Below are 9950 nucleotides of genomic sequence, written 5' to 3' on the forward strand. Positions count from 1 at the left end.
AGAAACCAGTAGTAGATGTCTCACACACAGTGTTCGCATGCACGCTCTGTGTGTACACATTGGTGTCAGTGCTGACTCAGATTTTCATATTTTCTGCGACGGCCACATCTCTTAATTAGTACTGGTTTCAAGACCTCCAGGATAAATTGAGGCTCCAGGGATTTCTCAATCGCCACATTATCACTGAACTTTTGCGAGAAGCTCTGGAAAGAAGAATGAATAAATGTTTTCACCTTTGTCTTTGCTGAGAATTCATCCAATATACACGACAAAACACTATTCAGGACTTAAAGTACATGCCAGCACCAGCTTAACTTATTTGGAAATGTAAGCAAATATATCTCCTGCAAAATGACGTCAAGTCATGACATGAAGTCTAACCAGACCTGCAAATGCTCACTTGCAATATGAGAACTGAACCCAGCGAACTGGTTGTCATTGTCTAACTTTAGCCCCCACACATTTACAGACGTTTTCGCTGCATCACAGTACATCCTGAACTGTTGGTGAATACACAGTCAATCACTGAGTGGCTTCACTGTCCATCAGACAGTCCTAGGGCGTAGGTAAAGGAGGAGGCAGATAGAAAGTGACAAAAAGAATTACATCGAAAGAACGAGATGTTAGTCAAAGAGGGAGAGACAGACAAAACAAGAGCAGGGTAAAGGTCAAATAGGAGAGAAGCAGACAAATGTACAAAGGTGGACATATCTGGGCCATGGACACGTGGAAGCACAGTCCAACAATACCTCGAGGTCTCTGCAGCACAAACAGTGACACTGACCCTCCACACAGAGAGTGTGCGTTGTACGGTGAAAAGTCATCTTTCACCAGGCACTGAGATCACACATGGGCTCTTGTACATGCAAAGAGTTCCACAGGGCTGTTTGGGAACACACACACACACACACACACACACACACACACACACACACACGACCCTCTAGAAGAAAGCCACACCCCATGCGCCTTCAATTCCTGTCGTCACGACACACACTCACGAAAATGTCACAGTGTTCTCAAGTCTGTACCCAGCATGCCTATCTGTGACCAGAGGACCCCCACCCCCCACCCCGGCCCTCCCTCTCCAATCACATCAACACCATCACCACCCCCATCACCCCTCTCCCCACCACCCACCACCACCTCCTCCCTCCCACTGCTCCTGGTCGCTTTGCTGTTGCCATGGAGATACCAAGCCCTGCACCTTGAAAAGTGCACTTGGAAGGAGCAGGGGAGAGACAGACAATATCCCTCCTCCCAGACAAACAGACACGCAAACGCTTGTGTTTGTGGAGGTTATTATGTCTGTGTGTACAGTATATAGCATTGAGTGTGTGTGTGTGCATGTCTGGGAGGTGGGTGTTCAGATGTCCGTTGCCTGTGCATGTGCAAACAGATTGTGAGGGGAGAAATAGAACTACGTGGTCAGACGAGACGAGTGGGGTAAAAATCTGTTGTGTTCTCAACATGTTGCAATATTTCTGTGCTGTATATGGCTAATATAGATTCTAATTATGATTTGTCATGTTCGCTAAGTGCCTTAAGTGTTTGTCCTCCACTTCTGTGAATTACAGTCACCACCATGTAGTGGCATTCAAACAGCTTCTTAGAAAACTGTTTCTACTATAGAATACGACGACGACAACAACACAGAACTAAAATAGAACCTACACACGCAATGTTATTCGTTTATTATCATCACCTCCAGTTGCCAAGAGCAAAGGAATGTCATCTTGTTTCTAAGGGATGCTCTTAATAAAAGGAGTATTGAAATCAGAAGAATTGATTCTCGTTGGCTTAAATTTAACTTAACTTTATTGGTCTAAGTGCTATAAGTGCTGTAGGTGTAGTTCACCCGAGCATTTTGCACCTTTTCACTCTAGCAACTTGCCTGAACTACATGCGTTAGGGACTATACAGAGTGAGCATATGCCACGTTGTGTCCTGCAGAGCCGCCATGGCCCGTCTCTCCAATGACTCCTGCTGTCCTAGCAAGGTCAGGCAGCAGGCCACCATGTGTCTGCATGTATTAGCATGCCTTATGAGTGCAAGGACAGGTGTTCTCAGTGTCTTAGAGCGGTTACATGATGAGGCATCAAAGTCTCATGACAGCACATCAGGCCAAAGCCATGAACCCTAACACAGGTGGCTACTGAAAGTCAATTCACATAGTTCCACATGATGTGCGATAGACAGACAATTGTAAGTGTGTGTTCAGAGAAGGACAGTTGTGCACAAAGCAATGCATATGTAAATAAACTGTGCATCACATAGATCATTATACAGATGCACTGTAGAGTTGTTAAAGTGGCGGTCACTGTAGATACACCCGAAACAACAACAACAGCAAATGCATTTGTATGACTGGAAAGGTAATTAACCAAAATAAAACAAATGTAGGAGTAAAGCTTGAAGGAGAGACACACGAGAAACAAGGAGTGTAAACTGGACACAGCTGAACTTTGTATGAATGTGTTAGACTGCAGTCTAGTGGTTCCTCAGAAAAATCTAGTGCATCCTGTTTCGGCCATTTTTATAATTATTCAAAACTATGATGCTCATGGTTCCATCGCCAGCTGCAAACATTAAATGTGTGTACAATAACTTTAATAGGAGTCCCTTAATACATGAATACATACCGTATATAAGCAGTGTGTCTAGACAAGATCCCATATATGAATTTACCACAATACAAATTGAGAAACATACAAAGAAACCTTTCTGAGAAAGGGGTACAATTCATTTTTCCTGTTTGCAACTTTATGCTTTCACAGCGAAGCTAACCGACTGATTCTGTCAATACTTTTCACTTTTCATTGGGTGTAGTACTGTGAAAGCCCATGGAGCTCAACCCTCAGGTCAATAGTTCCTTTACTTATTCACTGGCAATGCCAATACGTTGCCGTCCAATGCAGGGCCACTTTCAGACGAGTGTTTATAAAACCTGTTTCAAACACACACACACACACACACACACACACACACACACACACACACACACACACACACACACACACAGCCTCTGCAATTGACTGTTTATGTGTCATATGTTATCTGCTCTCTCAGTCGGTGCCGGTGGCCTATTTTCCTTTATGCCCTAATCTGATTGGCCCAGGTTCACTTTCTGAAAAGTGATCACCATGAATCTATAGCATGGAATCATGCTTGTTTCTGCATATCTATATCAATATTTAATTTAGCTCTGCATAGTAATGAGACTTGTTTCACTCGGCATCACTACACTATCGCTACGTAACAAATAAATATTTTCTAGTAAACCAGCCGATGGTTGAAATAAGCTATCTTGATTTCTTTTCCAAATTCATCTGTAGTCCGGCACTAAATTAATATTTCTTAATCTTCCACTCTTCTAAGAGGATTAGGATTCAATTTTTTATTTTTCTGGATGATGTTAATCTTTGTCTGAACCTGGTTTGTGCCAGTGACCAGGGCAATGGGCATCTGGATCTTCAACACAAAATGGGCCTGGAGGACGGATGGGCAGTCTGGCCTGTAATTCCAGCAGCCGTGCCATCAGAGGCAGACTCGGCTCCCTGACCTCTGTGGCAGAGCAACCACTGAATTTAACTTGACCACAGGAAGCTCAAGGTCCTGCCGAGAAATGAGTGCTATTGTTATACTGTAATTATTGGTGGGAAAGTGCACATCTGTGTATGTGTGAAGGAATAAAGTCGGCCAGAGAGAAAGAAAGAATGGAAGAAAGAAAAGGAGTCCATACCTATTGGATATGAGGAAGTAATGCAAAGACTGAACTAGGTTTGGTCACAGGATCAGGTCAGAGAGTGCACAACGATGGCACAGTGGCAGACAGGAAAATCTACCACATCTAAGTGTGTTTCACACTGATGGGTGTGAACTCTGGGAGCAATAATAATTCAGTGATATGAACGCTTTCTTTGGATTTGTGTGCAGACCAAGAAACTACACACGTGATCTGTTGCACTGAATCCAGTTCATCTTATTATAATTGTGACTGCTGACTTTGTCATAGGCTGCTTCCTCAGTATGATCCTTCAGTGACACCAACCAGCAAACCAACTTAACAGAGCTGGATCCTGGTGAAGATGTTGGTCTTCACACACACAAAGGAGGATGCTTTAGCTTTAGCTGATGCTAATTAATGCACTCATTCACTCCAAAAGCAACGCCTGGTTTGCTGTTGATCAGATGCCGCAACTGAGCTGAGTTTACACTATCATGTGTCCTTTACGGTGCAATTGCAAAAACAATTGCACTTCGAAGATCAAATGAATTATTTCTTACTGTGTTCATTTTGACAAGTCAGTGATCTGAATAAACACGCAAGCCATGAGCATGCGAGAGCCTGAAGGACCTGCAAATCTATTTGCAATTTTACTCTTTTGTGTAGCATGACACTGCTACACTGTCACCATTTCCAGTGCAAATTACGATTTATGAGATGTTTACAATGTGCTTTTGTGAAACGGGCCCATTTAAACATTAAAAAGCAAAGCAAGATAATCCTGAGCAGACAAGGTCTCATTCGGACTCAACCTGGTTTGTGTTTACACAAAATGCTCCAAATGTTGTATTATAGTTCTATTTGTACCGCCTGGTGTTCATTCAATAGATAGCAGTAATATTAGAAAAACCATTCAGATCTATTAAGATATTTAAAAACTGCAAGACAAACTAAACTAAAACCACACAGCGTGTGAGCTGTGCTCCATTTTCGTGTTGACACTGGCTGCATTTTATCACTTGTTCCAGCTTGTGAAAGCATGTAAAAATGGACATGTGGCTAACATTTCAATAAAGGGGACAAAAGGACTTTTAGCCACAATGCTGCTCACAAGGTGGGATAATCCCTCAGGGGCCTGTCCACCTTTCAGAAGAATGAGAGGTATGATAGCCCAGCCACATGCGCACACCCCCACACATACACGTGTACCGTAGGTGCATTATCAGTTCCACAAAGTGCAAGGGGGTAAGAGGGCCTGGTAATTGAATGGAATGAAACCTTTCTTCTCCTCTCCTGCATAGACTAGACTCAGGGTCGAGGCTGGCGCAGTCACATGTGAACCATTCAATTCTGGAGAGATTGAATGGTGTGACATTGGTGTTATACAGTAGCGACACAAGGAAAGGGCTTTTACTGATACTGCGTTACAAATGTATTAGCACAAGTCTAGTTTAAATGTTGCTCTAAGCCTAAATATTCACTTTACAATGAGAAATTAATAAAGTACAAGATACCTCAACAGAATATGATGAGATCTACTGCGACCCAATGGTTGGGGACAAGAAATTTCCTAATTTCACTAACATAAATATATTAATGCATATGAGTCTGAGTAAAAACAGAAGGAGTAGTGGGTGTTTGCTATGGTCTTTGCCCTGGTTTCAGCAGGGTCAGGCGTCGCAGGCCAAAGGGTAATGGAGCAAGTGTGTTAGGGTGAGCAAAAGAGGTGGCTGGCTGACAAATTAGGGCACCAGCGAGGGTAGATAATGATGAATGGAGGACCAGACAGAGGAGAGGTGACGACGTGGCTGAGATATGTAATGACCATGAGAGCAAGAGAGATGCAGGGAGGAGGAAAACACAACAAGGATGGGAGAAGAGGAAAGGTTTAAATTCAGCAAGAACTCATTAATTATCAGTTCAAACCAAGAGCGTAGCCTCGCTGAGCCAACTAACATTAAGATGGTCTTTTCCCTGTTCTGGCATTCTGTTCAAGCTAAGCCTGCCTTTTTCTTAATCATGCCCCCAGTTATGCCTACCCAGACAAATTATGAACACTTTTACGTAGCAAATACTTAAAAATGTTCAGTATCATTAAAACAGCCAAGGTGTTTACAGAGAGCAGAACCCAACAAGTAATACGTGAAGCAGTCCGGCTACTGAAGAGCAGAGAGAAGATGATATCACTTTAAAGATGATATGCCACTCAGGCCACATGAATAAACCCACATCTGTATTTTGTTGCACTGCAGGAGCCACGTCACGAAGTTGAGTCATAAAAGGGGAATGACCGCTCTCTCCTCCTCCAGTAGATATTTATAATCTGTCAGTAGGCTAATAACTTCTAGCATGACCAGACACTCCCCACATGGAATTCATCAGAACAGCCTCTGATGCCTATAATTATTCTCTGACACACACTTGCACTCATTCAAACAAACACACATGCATACGACTGCTGTAACTGACGTGACTTGCTGTTGCATTGGGAAAATATGGGAGAAAAAAAAAAAAAAAACCTTCAAAGTGGGAGAAATAAGAGTTACCACGAGTCTAACTGTAAATAAAAAAGAAAGGACAGCAAGTGGTGAAAAATACATAATGTTCCAATCCATATTTGTTTCTGTATTATAAATACTTATCCCAGGATTAACACAGCTAAATGTAAAATGTGTCATACTATTGTTGCTATGATAATAAAACATAATCACTGCACTAATCCTAATTAAGCTCATGATGTGTTTTGATACCGTTTCAAAATAGTGGAGCATTCACACGGCCCTCTGAGCAATATTTTGAATACCAGAATTTATGAAAGACATTAAAAGAGAAACACCAAACCCGGCAAACAAAAGAGCATTTCACAAGGGCAGAAGACATCAGCCAAACATTACAATCCTTGGTATTTACCAAACACTGTTGCTGTCCAAATATGGAGGGGTGATACTGGTTTGAGGGAAGAGCGGGGCTAAAAAGTTCCTGTGGATGATTCACATTGGAATTAATGAGTTTACAAATGCGAGAACAGACGACAGTTTGCAAACATGTTTTACCACTCTAATAAAGAAACGTACTGTTCAGCAACAGGCAAACAAGTCACAGAGCAGCAACGCAGAATCAGAACTGCTACCAGTACTTGAGTTGTGCCATAGTTTCTATCGTCTTTTGTAGTACGGCGTGTTTCCTTTGTGTGCACGCCTATGTGCAAGCGTGTCTATATCCTCTGCAGCACAGAAACATTTTATGCACCCCAACACAATTTAATTTAGTTTAATCTCAGCCCTTCCACTGGGAATGCAACATATAATTAAACTTTATGGAACTGCCCTGCAGCTCATGTGGAGAAGTAGATTGTCTCACACACTTGCGCGTGCTTGCGCACATACACACACACACACAAAGACTGAGGATGCAAAATAATTTGTGTCAATGCATAATCAAATCATTATATAACTTACAATTTAAAATTCTACATCTAAAAATAAATATTGATAAATCCTGAGAACACGGCAGTGCATAATTGAAAGAACGGCATGAATTACCATGTAAACCCATAATGCATATTTTCTATTACATGAAAGGGGCTGGATTTCATTGATTTGATTCTGTGCTTCATTACCTCTTCATGTATACAGGCAAACGCTGTGGCTGCAATAACACCAGTTATTAGGAATGATACACAGAAATTGGTTCTGAATAGATTTTATCCAACACTGTTCCTGTCTGTTCGTGCTGCTTCTATTAGATTAGGGGACATAACGTGGTCATCTGTTTATCTGGATGGTGCTTAGTGTGGTGAATTTGTATTGGAGTTTCCATGGAAAAAGGAGTGGTCAGGAAAGTAATGCCTCAGTAATACTGGGCTCAAAGTCTGAGGGGATTGTCTCTGAGACAGGGGGAGCTCAACCGAGCCTAGATGTACAGATCAGATCTTGTGTAACCCGCAGACGCACATGTGTTGCACCACGGGCACTGCCAATCACATGGGAGAAATGATGTGTCTACATGTGTTCATGCAGACACACACACTGGGTACCTGACGTGTTTTCCACACCTTAGGGAAAGGCCGGAGGCACTCTGTTGATGCATCTCTCTCTGTACCCACCTTCTATGTGGAACAAAGGCCTGCTCCACTGGGACCTCCTGCATCTCCCTCTCCTCTCCTCTCCTCTCCCCTGACCTAGTTTACCTGATTGATTTCTACCCAGTAGGCCACTTGAGCAACACCGAACAAGTCTTGCATGTGCGTGCGCCTACATGTGTGTGGTCAAAGAATTGCTCAGTGTACATAAACAAATCTAGGTTAAGGTTAAGGTTTTACTTTTTACTTACGCTCTTCTCACCTTTTCCCATTTTTCTTTTTCAAGCTCTCATTCCTTCGCTGCATCTTCATTTCTCCAGCTGCCCCTCCCTCTCGTAGTCGAACCCTAACTTCAACACAAATGGAGTTTGACAGCTTACTGCAACATCTTGTGCAGAAGTATTTTTCTAAAAGCATGTAGCAAATTCAACTTTTTTTAGGCAAGTCAATTTCCCAAGCAACACGACTCTTTCCTTCTTTCCAAGTAACCTCAGTACAGTCCATCTGCGTCCCCCCTCCACATACACACATGACAGAGTGTACTGCCAGTACTGCTCCTCACACCCCCTTCGTGTCCCTTTGGCCTTGCAAAATCTGTTTCTCACACAAGCAAAGTATTTATAAATTCAATTTTCTTTCAGTTTTGCTTACTCCCCGTCTCACCCTCTCTTCTCTGCTCTAGCCATGACTGTCACACCATTCCTAAATAATGATAAATTCCTCATATGTGACATTTATTCAATGCTGTTGCATCAGGCACAAATCAGAAGCCATTTGTGCGACACTCCTATTCCAAAGAAAGCAAACGGCTTTGTCTGCACAGCCTTGACTAGGAGAGGAGAGTTATGACTGCTCCTCAAACTGGCTTTGTTTCACCACTTTTACTGTTCAGGTTTGAGAAATTACTGGGAAGACGTGCCATCAGCAAGGGAGACGGAGGTGTCTAGGTACAACTGTGGTGTGGAAGCTGAAAACTGTATGCAAGAAAGGCGAGAGCAGTATAATTTCTTTGGTTGACACATCTGCTGATTCTACAGGTTGGTTGTCAAAGTCAGGAGTCTGGACTAGTGTCAAGAGAGACTTCCAGTTCTCATCTAAAGTTGCAGTGCAGACGAAAGTTAAGTTTGAGTTTTTGTTGAGCAGAAAATCAGGGAAGGGACAAACTGATGGAAATACTGGTTTATCATAGCACGGATCTTACGTTTGTAGTAAATTATTTGTATAAACAATAATAGTACTGTACTTAGCAAAGTCACTGCTAAAACCTGTTAGGCTTCATACAGAGGTGAAACCCAGGTGAAGAGTTAGTAGCAATTAATGCTTCCTTTCCTGTTAACACTTCTTTAAGATGATAATACGAAAAAATGTTAGTTTCCCACATGCTGTGAGAGTTACAGTGGGAAGTGGGTAGATAAAATACTAACTACAGTAAAATAACAACTTCTCCAACTTAGAGGAAGTCTTTAGACAAAAACACAAAATGCACAAACCATAACCAAATGTAGAAACCACTCAGTTAAACCAAACATTAAGAAAACGTATGTATTACCTCTTTTTTTCCAACATCTTTAAAGGATAGGTGACTTAACTACACAAGTCACCATGGCAACACCATCAAGCGTATCCCGGCCATGCCGTGTCAGTCTGTGTCCATCACTTTTGAGTGTCCCTGGAAACATTTCCACTGTCGTCTGTTCGTTCTGCAGCATTTCTGTGTTTGGCAGCGTTTTCTTGATTTGCAGAATTTCTTTCTAAATAATGTGTTTTCTCGATTTGCTTGTGCTTTGGCTGTTTGCGCGTTTCTTAAGTAGCAGCGAGCAGAGCTCTCAGGGCCGCTGTCAAATTAATCTATTATAATTCATAACATGCTGACTGAACAATTTAGTAAAAGGGCCTGTTTGTATTCCCGGTAACCGAGTGTCCATTGGATGCAGTGAAGTACTAGTGATGCTGTGGTCCTGGGTCTGTGCGCTCCAGATTGGTGTTTTCTGGGCACACACTCTGCCTAAGCCACAGGCTGTGAGTCACTGGATCAGGAGGAAGAATTCACAGCTAAACAAACGTAGGCCACCAGCCAGGCCAACCCACTCTGCTGGCAGGCATGCATGGACATCAGATCACACACACATATACACACACGCA

Source organism: Anabas testudineus, chromosome 10 (genome assembly GCF_900324465.2).
Source record: "Anabas testudineus chromosome 10, fAnaTes1.2, whole genome shotgun sequence".
NCBI lineage: Eukaryota > Metazoa > Chordata > Actinopteri > Anabantiformes > Anabantidae > Anabas > Anabas testudineus.